At 46.2% G+C, this 14,209-nt stretch overlaps 1 protein-coding gene across 5 annotated transcripts in view; it reads right to left on the bottom strand.

The window, feature by feature from the left end:
* The window catches only part of SYTL5 (synaptotagmin like 5), a 288,860-nt gene extending 282,749 nt beyond the window's left edge, over window positions 1-6,111 (bottom strand). For 2 of the 5 annotated variants that reach the window (XR_006710868.1, XM_045471711.1), the window contains exon 1: window positions 5,969-6,111. The gene's annotated coding sequence lies outside the window, so the exon portion shown is untranslated. The remainder of the gene's footprint in view (window positions 1-5,968) is intronic. The other 3 variants (XM_045471715.1, XM_045471714.1, XM_045471716.1) reach the window with 2 other exon arrangements.
* Window positions 6,112-14,209: the final 8,098 nt, after the last annotated feature.

Below are 14,209 nucleotides of genomic sequence, written 5' to 3'. Positions count from 1 at the left end.
CTGATCCTGACACATGAGCGGTAAGTGCTTAAGCATAGTATCATATACTACTGAGATTTTGTGGTTGGTTGCTATACCACATTATTATAGCAATAGACATCTGACACACACATAATCTGATACGGTCACAAGAGTTAAATGAGATACTATGGGAACAATGACTTAACACATCCCAGTCAGCAACAAAAATACACATCTTCCTCAACTTATGATGGGTCTACATCCTAATAAAACCACAAGTTGAAAATATTGTAAACTGGGGCACCTGGGTGGCTCAGTCGGTTGAGCATCCGACCCAGGTCATGACCTCACGGTTCACGAGTCCAAGCCCCGCATCAGGCTTTGTGCTGATGGCTCGGAGCCTGGAGCCTGCTTCGGATTCTGTGTCTCCCTCTCTCTCCACCCCTCCCCTGCTCACGCTCTCTCTCTCAAAATAAACAAACACTGAAAAAAAAATTAAAAAAAGAAAATATCGTAAATTGAAAAAGCATTTCCTACACCTAACCTACCAAACACCATAGCTTAGCCTAGCCTACTTGGAACGTGTTCAGAACACTTACATTAGCCTACAGTTGGGCAAGATCATCTCACACAAGGCCTACTTTATAATAAAGCACTGAGTGGCTCATGTAATTTATTGAGCAGTGTCCTGAAAGTGAAAAACAGAATGGTCTTGTGTGTATTGGTCGTTTACCCTTGTGATGGCATGGCTGACTGGGAATCGTGGCTCGGCATCAGGAGAGACACTGCATACCACTGGCCTGAGACAAGATCAAGATTCAAAATTCAAGGTACAGCTTCTACTGAGTGTGTATGGCTTTTGCACTATCATGAAGTCAAAAAATCCTAAGTTGAACCATTGCTAAGTTGGAGGCTGTCTGTATAGCTATTGTTATTTTTGGTAGATTTCTACTTTCTAACATAAAATCACATTCTTGATATTATACCCAAATCACTAGCTTAAGGTTTTAGATGTTTCTAAGCCATTTAATCTCATATTTACAGTCTCTTGTTTTACTCCCACAAGTGAATAACAATATCCACAGAATGTGAACTTTACTGACTTAGCTCTCGAAGAGAAGACAAATTATTTTCCCATCTCTTAATTATTTTGGAGAGGGGGATATTGTTTGATGTAGCTCACTGTTGGGTCTCATGCAGAAAAAAAAATGTGATTAAAATCGAATTTTGTATTAAATGTGTGTGGAGAAATTTGCAATGCCCCTCGAGATTGCTCCATCCACAGAATAGTTAATCCTTGAAAAAAAAATCACAAGGAACCAGCCTTGTAAAATTATCTTTGAGCTGGTACAAGGGCAAGCTGCAATTTAGCTCTGTGACTGGAGAAGAAACATGAATGGAGACAAATGGGCTGATGTATAGTCTCCATATTCATTCACCTCCATTTGTACAAGAGATTGAGGGAGACTTCACTATAGTATTTTCTCCTATTTCCTCATCCTTTGTCATTTGAGCAGAGAAAGTCATTAAGCTTGGCAAAAGCACAAGTACAATACTATCAGCAATTAGAGCAAATACCACAGATAAACTCACCTACAATGATGTAATGAACCAGACTCACCCAATACCATAAAGTCTCAAAATGTCAGAGATCTTGCTAAAAGCTTCTGGATTTTTAAAAGCTTTCCAGGTGATTTCTTTTTTTAAGTGCAACAAAGTTTGAGAACCACCGATGGTGTGCTTCACAAAGTATCATCCCTAGACCAACACCAGCAGCTTCACCTGAGGACTTCTTAGAAACGTAAATTGTTTAAAAAAAAAAAAAAAAAAGACGTGTAAAATCTTGGGCTCAACCCCAAACCCACGGAATCAGAAATTCTGAGGCCAGGACCCGGTGATCTGTTTTTAACAAGCTCTCCAGATGATTTGAATGCCTGGTAGGGCTTTAGAACCACTGATCTAACTAGAACTGCGTTCAAGTATCTATATTGGTATCACCTGGATTTTGTTAGCGCTGCAGAATCCTGGGCCCCATCTAGACTAAATTGGAATCTAAATTATAAAAAATAAAGTCTTCAGGTGACTGGTATGCACATTAAAGCTGGAGAAGTGCCGTATCCGTCCAGTGGTTCCTGTTGTGGGGTGAATTGTGTCCCCACCCCCAAACTCATGTTGAAGTCCTAACCTCAGTAGGTGACTGTCATTTGGAGCTAGAACCTCTATAAAGAGGCGATTAAGGCAAAATTAGGCCAAATGAGTGGGCCCTAATGTAATATAACTTGTGTCCTTATGACGGGAAATTAGGACACAGACGTGCACAAAGGAAAGACCATGTGAAAACAGCAGGAAGGCAGTGATGTACAAGTCAAGGAGAGAGCCCTCAGAAGAAGGCAAACCTTAAGAGACTCGAAAATACAGAGAACAGGGTTGCTGGAGGGGAGGTGGGTGGGGGATGAGGCATTAAGGAGGGCACTTGTTGGGATGAGTACTGGGTGTTATATGTAAATGATGAATCACTGGGTTCTACCCCAGAAACCAATACTACACTGGATGTTAACTAACTTGAATTTAAATACAAAAAAAAAAAAAAGAAGAGGAAGTCAACCCTGCCTCCACCTCAGTCTTGGCCTTCTAGCCTCCAGAACTGTGGGGAAAAAAATCTTAATTTAAGTCACCTGGTCTGGGGTACTCTGTTATGGTAGCTCTCACAAACTAATACGGTTCCCAAACTCAGGTGCATATTGGACTCATCTGAGGGAGTTTTTAAAATCCTGACAGCTAGGTACCACTCCCAGAGGTCCCAATTTAAGTAATTTGGGGATTAGCCCCTAAATCTGGATTTTTAAAAGCTTTCCAGGTGATTTTTTAAGTGCAACAAAGTTTGAGAACCACCGATGGTGTGCTTCCTTCTTTTGACTGGTGAAAAATCTAAGGCCCAGGGTCCTTCAACTGTTAAATGTCAATCTCTTGACACTTGCTTAACTGATGTCCCATCAGTAGGTCTCCAAACCTGGTCCTTCTGTAAATATTTCAGGACTCCTACTGTGAAAGAGAGTCAAGAATCAAAGCGGGCAGTCATCTATGCTCTCTTAATTTCATGCATCAGCTTAAACATTTTGGGGCTAGGATCGTCTTGAACATTTTTTGTAATAAATCTTCCTCAGCACAGGTATAGGGAGGGCCCCCACAGAAAACCCGTTGACTTGAACTGTCAGTACCCACTACCTCTCCTTACGTTCTTCTTGCCCCTCTAAGTTGCCCTCCGGGTTCCTCAGATCCAAATGAAAGACTCCAAGGTTATGTAAACCAGCATTTCAGGGTGTAGGTGTCAAACCACTAATTAGGTTTTTCTTGCTAAACCCTTTCTACTGGGCCATGTGAGGTTATGAAGCTCCCAAACTCTACAGTCAACTCACTAGACAAGTATCTACTGAACGTTTACTCTGTTCCAGGAACTGGAGGATCTGACCCTTATCTGATGGAAACCGTATGCGCTGTATGTATGTGTATAATACGTATATACACATATACATACGTACATATACACATATATACACACACACACACATATATACACACGCGTTTTTTTTTTCTACCTGCAGTCTCTAAAAGTTAACATGCTCCACAACAGTGATTATTTAGCACCTTTAAAACACCATACACCTTGGCGGGGCAGGAGCAGGGGCTGTTCTGAATGTGCTCTTGCTACACTGATTAATATTTAATTTTTTACTTGGACCAGTCATTAATCCTGTCACTGGTTAAAATAGAACCGTTTTCATGACATACTAGCACAATCTGCCGGTTAGCTCCCCAAAGCCATCTCTAACCTCCCTCTCCCTGGCCTCCTTTCCATGACAGCAGCTAAAAAGCCCGATACTCGCTTTCCCGGCCTCTCTCACCATTAAGAACTGCTATAGAGCCCAGTTCTGGCCAATGAAATACAAGAGAGATTCTGCTGAGAAAAGATATTTCTTCTCTGGCAAGAGAAAGTCATATGAGAGAAATTATTCTACCCCTCTCCACTACCCATTTCCTGCCTTTGAACATGGAGTAAGGATGTAACGTCTGGAGTTCTTAGACCCATCTTGAAGCCATGAGCTTAGTAAGGCATTGATCCAGAACCCTGACGCCTTTGGGCCACCAACTACAGTAATCACCTGCTGTCAGGCTTCTCTATTTGTAAAAGCCACCTGTAGTTGGCTTTTCTCTTGCAGAAAAAAAATCACAATTAATACATAGTGTTCCATGTGTGTCAAACTCATTTATTTAGAACACTGTGTGGCCTGAGGCCCCACATTTTGAGATTTATTGAATGAGAAGGAACATCTTCTAGGAATGAAGAGAAAGCATACCCAGGTGGAAAGGTAAACCCAGTCTGAACTGCCGAATTCATTTATTCATTCATTCTTTTAACAGACCTCCACTTTAGTAGACTCCAGGAATATAAAGATGAATAAAACTTTACCCCTGCCTCCCAAGAAATTTTACTATCTTGAGACTGGTATGTAAACCAAGAGTCACAGGATGGTAAGCACAGAGACAGAGATATGCAGGGGAGAGGAGTCACAGTATCAGAAAGGTTTGGGGGGGGGCAGGGGGGGTTCCCCATAAATAATTTTGGAAAAGAGAATCATGAAAACTTCCATTCAAGTCTAAAAAGTTATTCCTGTGACTTGACTAAACACGTGAAGTTTTATTTTTCTTCCTGGGAAGGAGGGGGCGATTCTTTGCTATAATCACAGCCTGTAGACCAAATAACAATTCAGGAAAGAGCAATTTAGGATGGGCTACTCAATCAACTGCCAGAAAAGCTTCCCCACCCAACCTTCTCCCACAAAACAGGATAAACACCAGGTTTGGTGGGGGGCGGGGTGGGGGGAAAGAGGGTAAGTACTTTCCTCCTCTATCAGCAGGGATGTTTGCGCAGCACAGAAGAATTCTGGGCTGTGAATTAAGACCACCTGTTAACATTGCAGCAAACCAAACAATATCGATAATAAAGCAATCAGTTGTCGACAAGAGCCACAAATGCATGCATTCCAGGAGATGCTCTCCTCTGCTACTTTTAAGCAAAAACGACAGCAATAATTAGTACCTATTTAATAATCACAGAAACACCTGCAGTTAATGGTAGAGAAACAGGGATGTGACCTCCCCGCATCGGTTTTTCTAAAGGCAGTTGGTGGAAGCAAACCTCCCCCTCCCTACACACACACACACACACACACACACACACACACACACAGACCCACACTGGTAGAGAAAAAGGAAAACTAACATGTAGCTTTGCATTGTTAAATCCTCATAAGAAACAGAATAGGTCCTCATTGATTTTCTCGCAAGGGAAATAACAGGTTTTGAAGCATCTCTGAAAATAAGACCAGCAGCAGTTTCCTAAAATGTTCCTGAAATACATTAAAAATAAAATATTCAATAGAGTCCTAAATGAATTGTTTCAACATTATCGTGACATTCACATGAATTGTGCCTCCGGAACATTTTGATTCAGTCAGTGGTGACGAGATTGATATGCAGCACGTCCTGGGCTGGGGAGGGTTGTTCCAAGATCCCAACTCAGGCTACAGTGAAACATCTGCCACCTCGCCGAGAATGAGGAAAACGCCTTGGCAAAGGATTCCGGCTCAGCCCTCTAGCTCTCTTGCCACCTCCCACCCCCCTAACCTCTAAGAATCACCCAGGAAGAAAGTGGGGGAGGAGGGAAACACGAGAAACAAATCAAACATTTCTAGCCCCGTAAACGCCGCATCCGGACCTTTGAAGGTACCCTGGAAATTAAGAATATGGCCCCAGAGTTTGGCTTGTTTGGGGTCTGAGCATGGATTTGATAGCCTCTGTTGCGTTTTAAAAATCTAACTTTCTGTCTCCGATGGAGAGAGCCCGAGGGTGGGAGCAAAGGCAGAGATACAGACTGGGAGACATCCCCACCCCCCCAAACACCACCCGAGTCAGCCAAGCCTGAGGCACCAAAAGACGAGAAACTTACCTGGCCCTCACCTAGACGGAAAGGCGGCTGGTCGCTGAAGCTGGAGATGAAATGCAGATCCCAGGCGGGAGGCGATGTCCCGCTCCGCACCCCGGGGAGCAGAGTGACTCACGCGCCGGGCGCCCGCCTCTCCGTCGCGCGCCCCTCTCCCTCCCCGCCCCTCCAGGTACCCGGTCGGAGCGCTGGGAGGCGGTCTCCAGCCGCCCCTTCCGCAGGGCCCTCTGCTCGACGCCCCCAGGCGGCCGCGCCAGGGGCCTCCAGCCAGAGCCGCCTCAAGCACAGCCCGCCCCTCCAGACAACCACCAGCTGCTGCAGGACGCGTGCCTCCGGGGTGGGTCTCCCCTCTCCTTTGCCCCTCGCCACCCCAGGACCTACTGCCCTTAGGCTGCCCATCTGAGCTCAACACACCTTCCACACGCCGCCGTCTGGACAAGGTGTTGTCAAAGCCCTCCCTCGGGCTCTGCCAGACTGCCCGGCTCCGCGACTATGGACTATCTGCTAAACACAACCTCCTACCCCCGCCACCCTCGGTCTCCCCCTTGTGGTAGCGCCAGAACCCACCCAACCTAGAGACAGGTGCAGCTGGCTCCTAGAGATCCCAGGTGTATCCTTTTCCATCAGTCTTGCCTCTCCCCGGACTTTTGCAGACTCGTGCACCCAGGGCTGCTCATCTGACACACTTTACTCCTATCAGCTGGGCTGGCAATGCCCAGACCTTCCCACAGTTGGTGTCTATGTCCAAGGTCCCCCTACTGCCCACCACAACCAATGCACAAATTATTCCCACCTGCTTGGAGTCCCCTACCTCGCACAGGTGGCTGTCAGCCTCTCCCCTCTCAGATCCTCTGGGATCCTGGAAGAGTGCAGTGTGGATGATGGGACTCTGGTGCCAGGGGGCACCCTCCTAATCTGACCCAGGTTGGGAAGAGTAGCAGAGACCATATGCAAGCTTCACTTGGGACAGTCACGGCGGAACAGAATATCAAGACTTATAGAAGTAAAATCTCCAACAAATAGGGACTGGGAATCTGCCTTGGGACCTGACAGTTGTCTGAGAGGTTATCTTGTTGAGCTGGGGGGACAGGGGTGATGAGACCATGGTCTCCATCATATCCAAACTGAGAGGAAGAGCATGTAGAATAAGAATCCTGTTTGTTTTGGCAAGAGCAAAGGATTACAGAATTCAGAGGGAAAGAAAGAAGAATGGGGAGAGAATGGAGCATTTTCCCAGCCTGAAGACAGCATTTCAGCAGCCATACTTCCTGTGTTCTTGTCCAGAATGGAAGGTTACTGACTTTTGATAAAAGTGGGTAATCTCCCCCAACACACACCCCTTCTCATCCTCCCGTTGCTTTCTTACCACCATTATAAACCTAGATCTTCCCCCACGATAGGAAGGCACCATGACATTCATTTCAATGTCCCAATAACCTAGTATGCTGCCTGACACACAGTGGAAAATAAATCTTTATTGAAAGCTCAAAGGTCTAACATCCAGGACCTTCCGACCCCTGCCTTTCATGTCTTCCTCTATGCTTTCCATCTTTTCCCATCTATTTACTTTGTTTTTCTTCCTTATCTACAACTACTTTCCTGAATAATATCAACCCTCAGTTTCTCTACCTCTACTCTCTAAGTCTATAAAGTCATGTTTTCCAAAGTTGTTTCTCCTCTTTTGCTAAAGTTTCCCCTACTCTGCATTCTCTCTTACTATCTTATTTTCAAGTGTAATCTCAAGGAAGAACATTTGATGCTTCTTTTGTTTTAAGCTGTTAGGTACTTGAATCAAAATTCTTACCTACCAAAAATCCTACATTCCTGCAAAATATGGTGTGTGTGTGTGTGTGTGTGTGTGTGTCCAAAACAGTGTGTCTTTCCGTGCAAGGTGATCAACCAAAAGTATTACTAGAATAGTCTCTTAACCTATTCGCCAAACTCACATTTACTGTGCACCTACTATGTAGTAGACATTATGTTAGGACCTGAGTTTATAGAGATGAATAAAGCAAAGTCTCTACCATCAAGAATGCCATACAACAAGGAGTGGGTGAAGGGGAGGAGAAGACAATAAACAAGTCACTCAACAATGCTGTAATAGGGAAAAAAAAACCAAGGTGCTATGGGAATGAGAAGAGAATTCACAGACCTCCATGAGGGAGGTGGGAGAGGTCAAGAAACATTTCACCAGAAAATGACAATTGAACTGAGTCTTGAAGAAAAGACTATGAGTTTTCCAGGAAATAATAATAGAAATACACACAAGATGAATAATTTACTTTGAATTCTTAATTTGTGTCTCCTTTATATCTTGTGATGCATCATTCTTTAGGCAGATAGTATCAAAGACAGCTCCAGAGTTAAGGGTTGAACTTCCTGATAGCTCCAACAAAGGTGCAGGGATTGGACCTGCTTGAATCATGTGTCCATCCCTAAAATAATCACCAAGGCCAGGTAGGTAGTGTATCCTGATTTGCTACTGGGGGTAATGCGCCCATCCCCAGACGATCATCATGGCCAGGTAGGTGGTGAGTTCTGATTGTCTCTCATGGATCTTGTCCTATCCCTAAACCAATCGCCATGGCCAGGAAGGTAGGATATTCTGATAGGCTATCCTGGATCATGTGTCCATCCCTGAACCAATCACCATGTCCAAGTAGGCAGTATATTCTGACTTGCTATCCTGGGTCATGTGGCAATCCATGGACCTATCACTATGGCAAGGAAGGTGGTGAATTTGACCAGCTATGCTGAGTCATGTGTCCATCCCTGAAATAATCACCAAGGCCAGGTAGGTAGTGTATTCTGATTGTCCATTCTGGGTCATGTGCCTATCTCTAAACCAATCACCATGGCCAGGTAGGTAGTGTATTCTGATTGGCTCTCCTGGATCATGTGCCTATCTCTGGAACAATCACCATGGTGAGGTGGGAAGTGTGTTCTGTTTGACTATACTGGGTCATGTGGATATCCCTGGAACAATCACAAGGGCCAGGTAGGTAGTACATGCTGATTGCCTATCCTGGGTCATGTGTGATCCCTGGACCAATCACCATGGCCAGGTAGGTAGTGTATTCTGACTAGCTCTACTGGATTCTATGTCCATCCCTGAAATAATCACCATGGCCAGGTAGGTAGTGTATTCTGATTGGGTATCCTGGTTCATGTGCCTATCCCTAAAACAATCACCATGGCCAAGTATATAGTGTATTCTGACTAGATAACTGGGGTCATGTGTCCATCCCTGAACCAATCACCATGGCCAGGAAGGTGGTGAATTCTGACTGGCTCTCCTGTGTCATGGGTCCATCCCCGAAATAATCACCATAGCCAGGTAGGTAGTGAATTCTGATTGGGTATCCTGGGTTATGTGTCCATCCCCAAACTAATTACGATGGCCCAGGAGGTAGGGTATTCTGATGGGCTATCTTAGGTCATGTGCCTATCCCTGAATCACTCTCCATGGCTGGGTAGGCAGTGTCTTCTGCTTGGCTTTCCTCTATCATGTGGCTAATTCTAGACCAATCACCATGTCCAGATAGGTACTGTATTCTGTTTGGCTATCCTGGGTAATGTGGCTATCCCTGGACCAATCATAATGGCTAAGTAGGTGGTAAATTCTGGGTGATGGCTATCCCGGGTCATGTGTCCATCGCTGAACTAATCAGCATGGCCCAGGAGGTAGTGTACTCTGATTGGCTATCTTGGGTCATGTGACTATCCCTGGACCAAAAATCATGGACAGGTAGGTAGTGTTCTGATTGGCTGTCCTGGGTCATGTGCCCATCCCCGGAGCAATCACTGATGCAAGGTAGGTATTGTATTCTGATTGACTCTCCTGGATGATATGCCTATTCACGAACCAGGGACCATGTCCAGTCAGGTGGTATATTCTGACTTACTATCCTGGATCATGTGTCCAAAACTGAAATGATCACCACTGCCAGGTGGGTAGTGTATTATAATTGGCTCTCCTGAGTCTTATATCAATCCCTGGACCAATCACTGTGGCCAGGTAGGTAGTATATTCTGACTGGCTATCATGGGTCATGTGTCCATTCCTGAACACATTGCCATTGCCAGGTAGGTAGTGTATTCTGATTGCCTCCCCTGGGTCAAGTGGCTAGCCCTGGACTAATCATGATGGCTATGTAGTTGGTGAATTCTGATTCACTATCCTGGATCATGTGACTACACTTGGATGAATCACCATGGCAAGGTAGGTAGTGTATTCAGATGAACTCTCCTGGGTCATGTTCCTAGCCCTGGACCAATCAACAAGACCAGGTAGGTAGGGTATTCTTATTGCCTCCCTTCAGTCATGTGGCTAGCCCTGGACAAATTACTTCAGCCAGGTAGGTAGTGATTCTGATTGGATATCCTGGGTCATGTGCCTATCCCTGGACCAATCACCAAGGACAGGAGGTAGTGAATTCAGACTGGCCCTTATAGGTTATGTGCCTATCCCTGGACTAATCACCATGGCACCATAGTTGGTGAATTGTGATTGCCCACTGGATCATGTGACTCCATTTGGACCAATCACCATGGCAAAGTCAGAAGTGTATTCTGATAGGCTCTTCTGGGTCATGGCTCCTCTGGGTCATGTCTAGCCCTGGAAAAATCACCAGGATCAGCATGTAGTATATTCTGATTGGCTCTCTTGGGTCATGTGGCTAGCCCTGGGCCAATCACTTTGGCCACATAGGTATTGTATTCTGATTGGCTCTCTTGGATCATAGGGCTAGCCCTGGACCAATCACCTCAGCCAGGTAGGTAGTGTTTTCTGATTGGAAATAAGGGTCATGTGGCTAGCCCTGGACCAATCACTGAGGCCAGGAGGTACTGCATTATGATTGGCTGTCTTGGGTCTTGTGGCTAGGGCTGGATAAATCACCTCCACCAGGTAGGTAGTTTATTCTGATTGCATATCTTGGGTCATACCCTGTCCCTGGATCAATAACCATAGCTAGGGGGTAGTGTATTCCGATTGGCTCTCATAGGTCATGCGCCTATCCCTGGACTCATCACCATGGCCCCTACTTGGTGAATTTGATTGGCTATCCTGGATCATGTGACTACCCTTGGACGAATCACCGTGGCAAGGTAGGTAGTTTATTGTGATTGGCTGTCTTGGGTGATGTTGCTAGCCCTGGACCAATCACCTCCACCACGTAGGTAGTGTATTCTGATGGCTGTCTCGGTCTTGTGGCTAGGCTGAACCAATCACCTAGCCAGATAGGGATCCTCTGGGACATGTGCCTAGCCCTGACCCAATCACCAGAGCCAGGTAGCTAGTGTATTCTGATAGCTCTCCTGGGTCATATGGCTAGCCTTGGACTAGTCACTTTGGTTAGCTAGGCAGTGTATTCTGATTGTATGTCCTGTCATGTGCCTAACCCTAGACCAATCACCAGGGGCAGGAGGTAGTGGATTCTGATTGATCTTCATAGGTCATGTGCCTAACCCTGGACTAATTACCATGGCCACATAGTTGGTGAATTCTCATCGGCTATCCAGGATCATGTGACTACCCTGGGACCAATCACCATGGTAAGGTAGGTAGTATATTCCTTTTGGCTCTCCTGGGTCATGTGCCTATCCCTGAACCAATCATCATGGCCAGGTATGTAGTGTGTTCTGGTGGCTCTTCTGGGTCCTATGGCTACCCCTAGCCTATCCCCTCAGCCACATTGTAGTGTATTCTTATTGGCTGTCTTGGGCCATTTGGTTAGCCCTGGACCAAGCACCATGTCCAGGAGGTAGTGTATTCTGACTGGCTCTCATAGGTCATGTGCCTATCACTGGACTCATCACCATGGCCCCTACTTGGTGGATTTGATTTAATGTCCTGAATCATGTGATTACCATCAGACCAATCACCAAGGTAAGGTACCTAGTGTATTCCTTTTGGCTCGCTGGGGTCAGGTGCCTATCCCTGGACCAATCATCAGGGCCAGGTAGGTAGTGTATTCTGATTGGTTGTCCTGGGTCATGTGGCTGGCACTGGACCCATCACCCTGGCCAGGAGGTAGTGTATGGTATTGGCTCTCATAGGTTATGTCCCTATCCCTAGACCTATCACCATGGCCACTAGTTGGTTAATTCTGATTGGCTATCCTGGATCATGTGACTACCTTCAACCAATCACCATGGTAAGTTAGCTAGTATAATCTGATTGGCTCTGCTGGGTCATGTGCCTAGCCCTGGACCAATCACCAGGTCCAGGAAAGTACTGTATTCTGATTGGCTCTCTTGGGTGATGTTGCTTGCCCTGGGCCAATCACCTCGGCCACAAAGGTAGTGTATTGTCACTGGCTCTTATGGCTCTTGGGGCTAGGCTTGGACCAATCACCTCGGCCAGGCAGGTAGTGTATTCAGATTGGTATCCTGGGTCATAGCCTATCTCTGGACCAATCACCATAGCCAGGAGGTAGTGTATTCTGATTGGATCGCATAGATCCTATCCTATCCCTGGACTAATCACCATGGCCATGTAGTTGGTGAATTCTGATTGGCTATACTGGATCATGTGAATCCCCTTGGACCAATAACCATGGCAAGGTAAGAAGTGTATTCGGATTGGCTCCCATGGGTCATGTGCCTAGCCCTGGACCAATCACCAGCACCAGGTAGGTAGTGTATTCTGATTGGAAATTCTGGGTCATGTGGCTAGCCCTGGACAAATCACTGAGGCCAGGAGGTACTGTATTATGATTGTCCCTCATAGGTCATGTGCCTACACTGGACTGGTCACCATGGCCACATAGTTGGTGAATTCTGATTAGCTATCCTGGATCATGTGACTACCCTTGGACCAATCACTATGGCAAGGTAGGTAGTGTATACTGATTGGTGCTCTTGGGTGATGTTGCTAGCCCTGGACCAATCACCTTGGGCATGAAGATAGTATATTCCGATTGACTCTCTTGGGTCTTGTGGCTAGGCCTGGACAAATCACCTCAGGTAGGCAGTTTATTCTGATTGCATATCTTGGGTCATACCCTATCCCTGGACCAATAACCATAGCCAGGAGGTAATGTATTCTGTTTGGCTCCCATAGGTCATGTGCTTATCCCTGGACTAATCACCATGGCCACCGAGTTGGCGAAATCTCTTTCCCTATCCTGGATCATGTGACTCCCCTTGGACCAATCATCATGGCAAAGTAGGAAGTGTATTCTGATTGGTGCTTCTGGGTCATGTGACTATCCCTGGACCAATCACCAGCAACAGGTAGGTAGTGTATTCTGATGGGCTTTCTTGGGTCATGTGCTAGCCCTGGCCCAGTCAGCTTAGCTAGGTAGGGAGTGTATTGTGGTTGGATATCCTGGGTCATATGCCTACCCCTGGACCAATCACCATAGCCAGGAGGTAGTGAATTCTGATTTGCACTCACAGGTCATGTGCCTATCCCTGGAGTAATCACCATGGCCACTTAGTTGGTGAATTCTTATTGGCTAATCTGGATCATGTGTCCACCATTGGACCAATCACCATGGCAAGGGAGGAAGTGTATTCTGATTGGCTCTCTGGGGTCATGTGCCTAGCTGTGAACCAATCGCCAGGGCCAGGTAGCTAGTGTATTCTGATTGGATCTCTTGGGTCATGTGGCTAGCCCTGGACCAGTCACTTTGGCTGGGTAGGCAGTGAATTCTGATTGAATGTCCTGGGTCATGTGGATAGCCTTGGACCAATGACCAGAGGCAGGAGGTAGTGGATGCTGATTGGCCCTCCTAGGTCACGTGCCTCTCCCTGGACTAGTCACCATGGCTACATAGTTGCTGAATTCTGATTGGCTATCCTGGATCATGTGACTACCCTTGGACCATTCACCATGGCCAGGTAGGTAGTGTATTCCTTTTGGCTCTCCTGGGTCATGTGCCTATCCCTGGACTAATCACCATGGCAAGGTATGTAGTGCATTCTGGTTGGCTCTCCTGGGTCATGTGGCTAGCCCTAGACCTATCACCTTGCCCACATAGGTAGTGTATTCTATTGGCTGTCTTGGGTCATGTGGCTAGTCCTGGACCCATCACCTGACCATGTAGGTAGTGTATTCTGATTGGATATCCTTGGTCATTTGGCTAGCACTGGATGAATCACTGTGGCCATGTAATTGGTGAATTCTCATTGGCTATCCTGGAACATGTGACTACCCTTGGACCAGTCACCATGGCAAGGTAGGCAGTGTATTCTGATTGGCTCCCAAGGGTCATGTGCCTAGCCCTGGATTAATCACCA

This window comes from Leopardus geoffroyi, chromosome X, assembly GCF_018350155.1.
Source record: "Leopardus geoffroyi isolate Oge1 chromosome X, O.geoffroyi_Oge1_pat1.0, whole genome shotgun sequence".
Classification (NCBI taxonomy): Eukaryota; Metazoa; Chordata; class Mammalia; order Carnivora; family Felidae; genus Leopardus; species Leopardus geoffroyi.
This window is presented reverse-complemented; position numbering and strand designations above follow the sequence as displayed.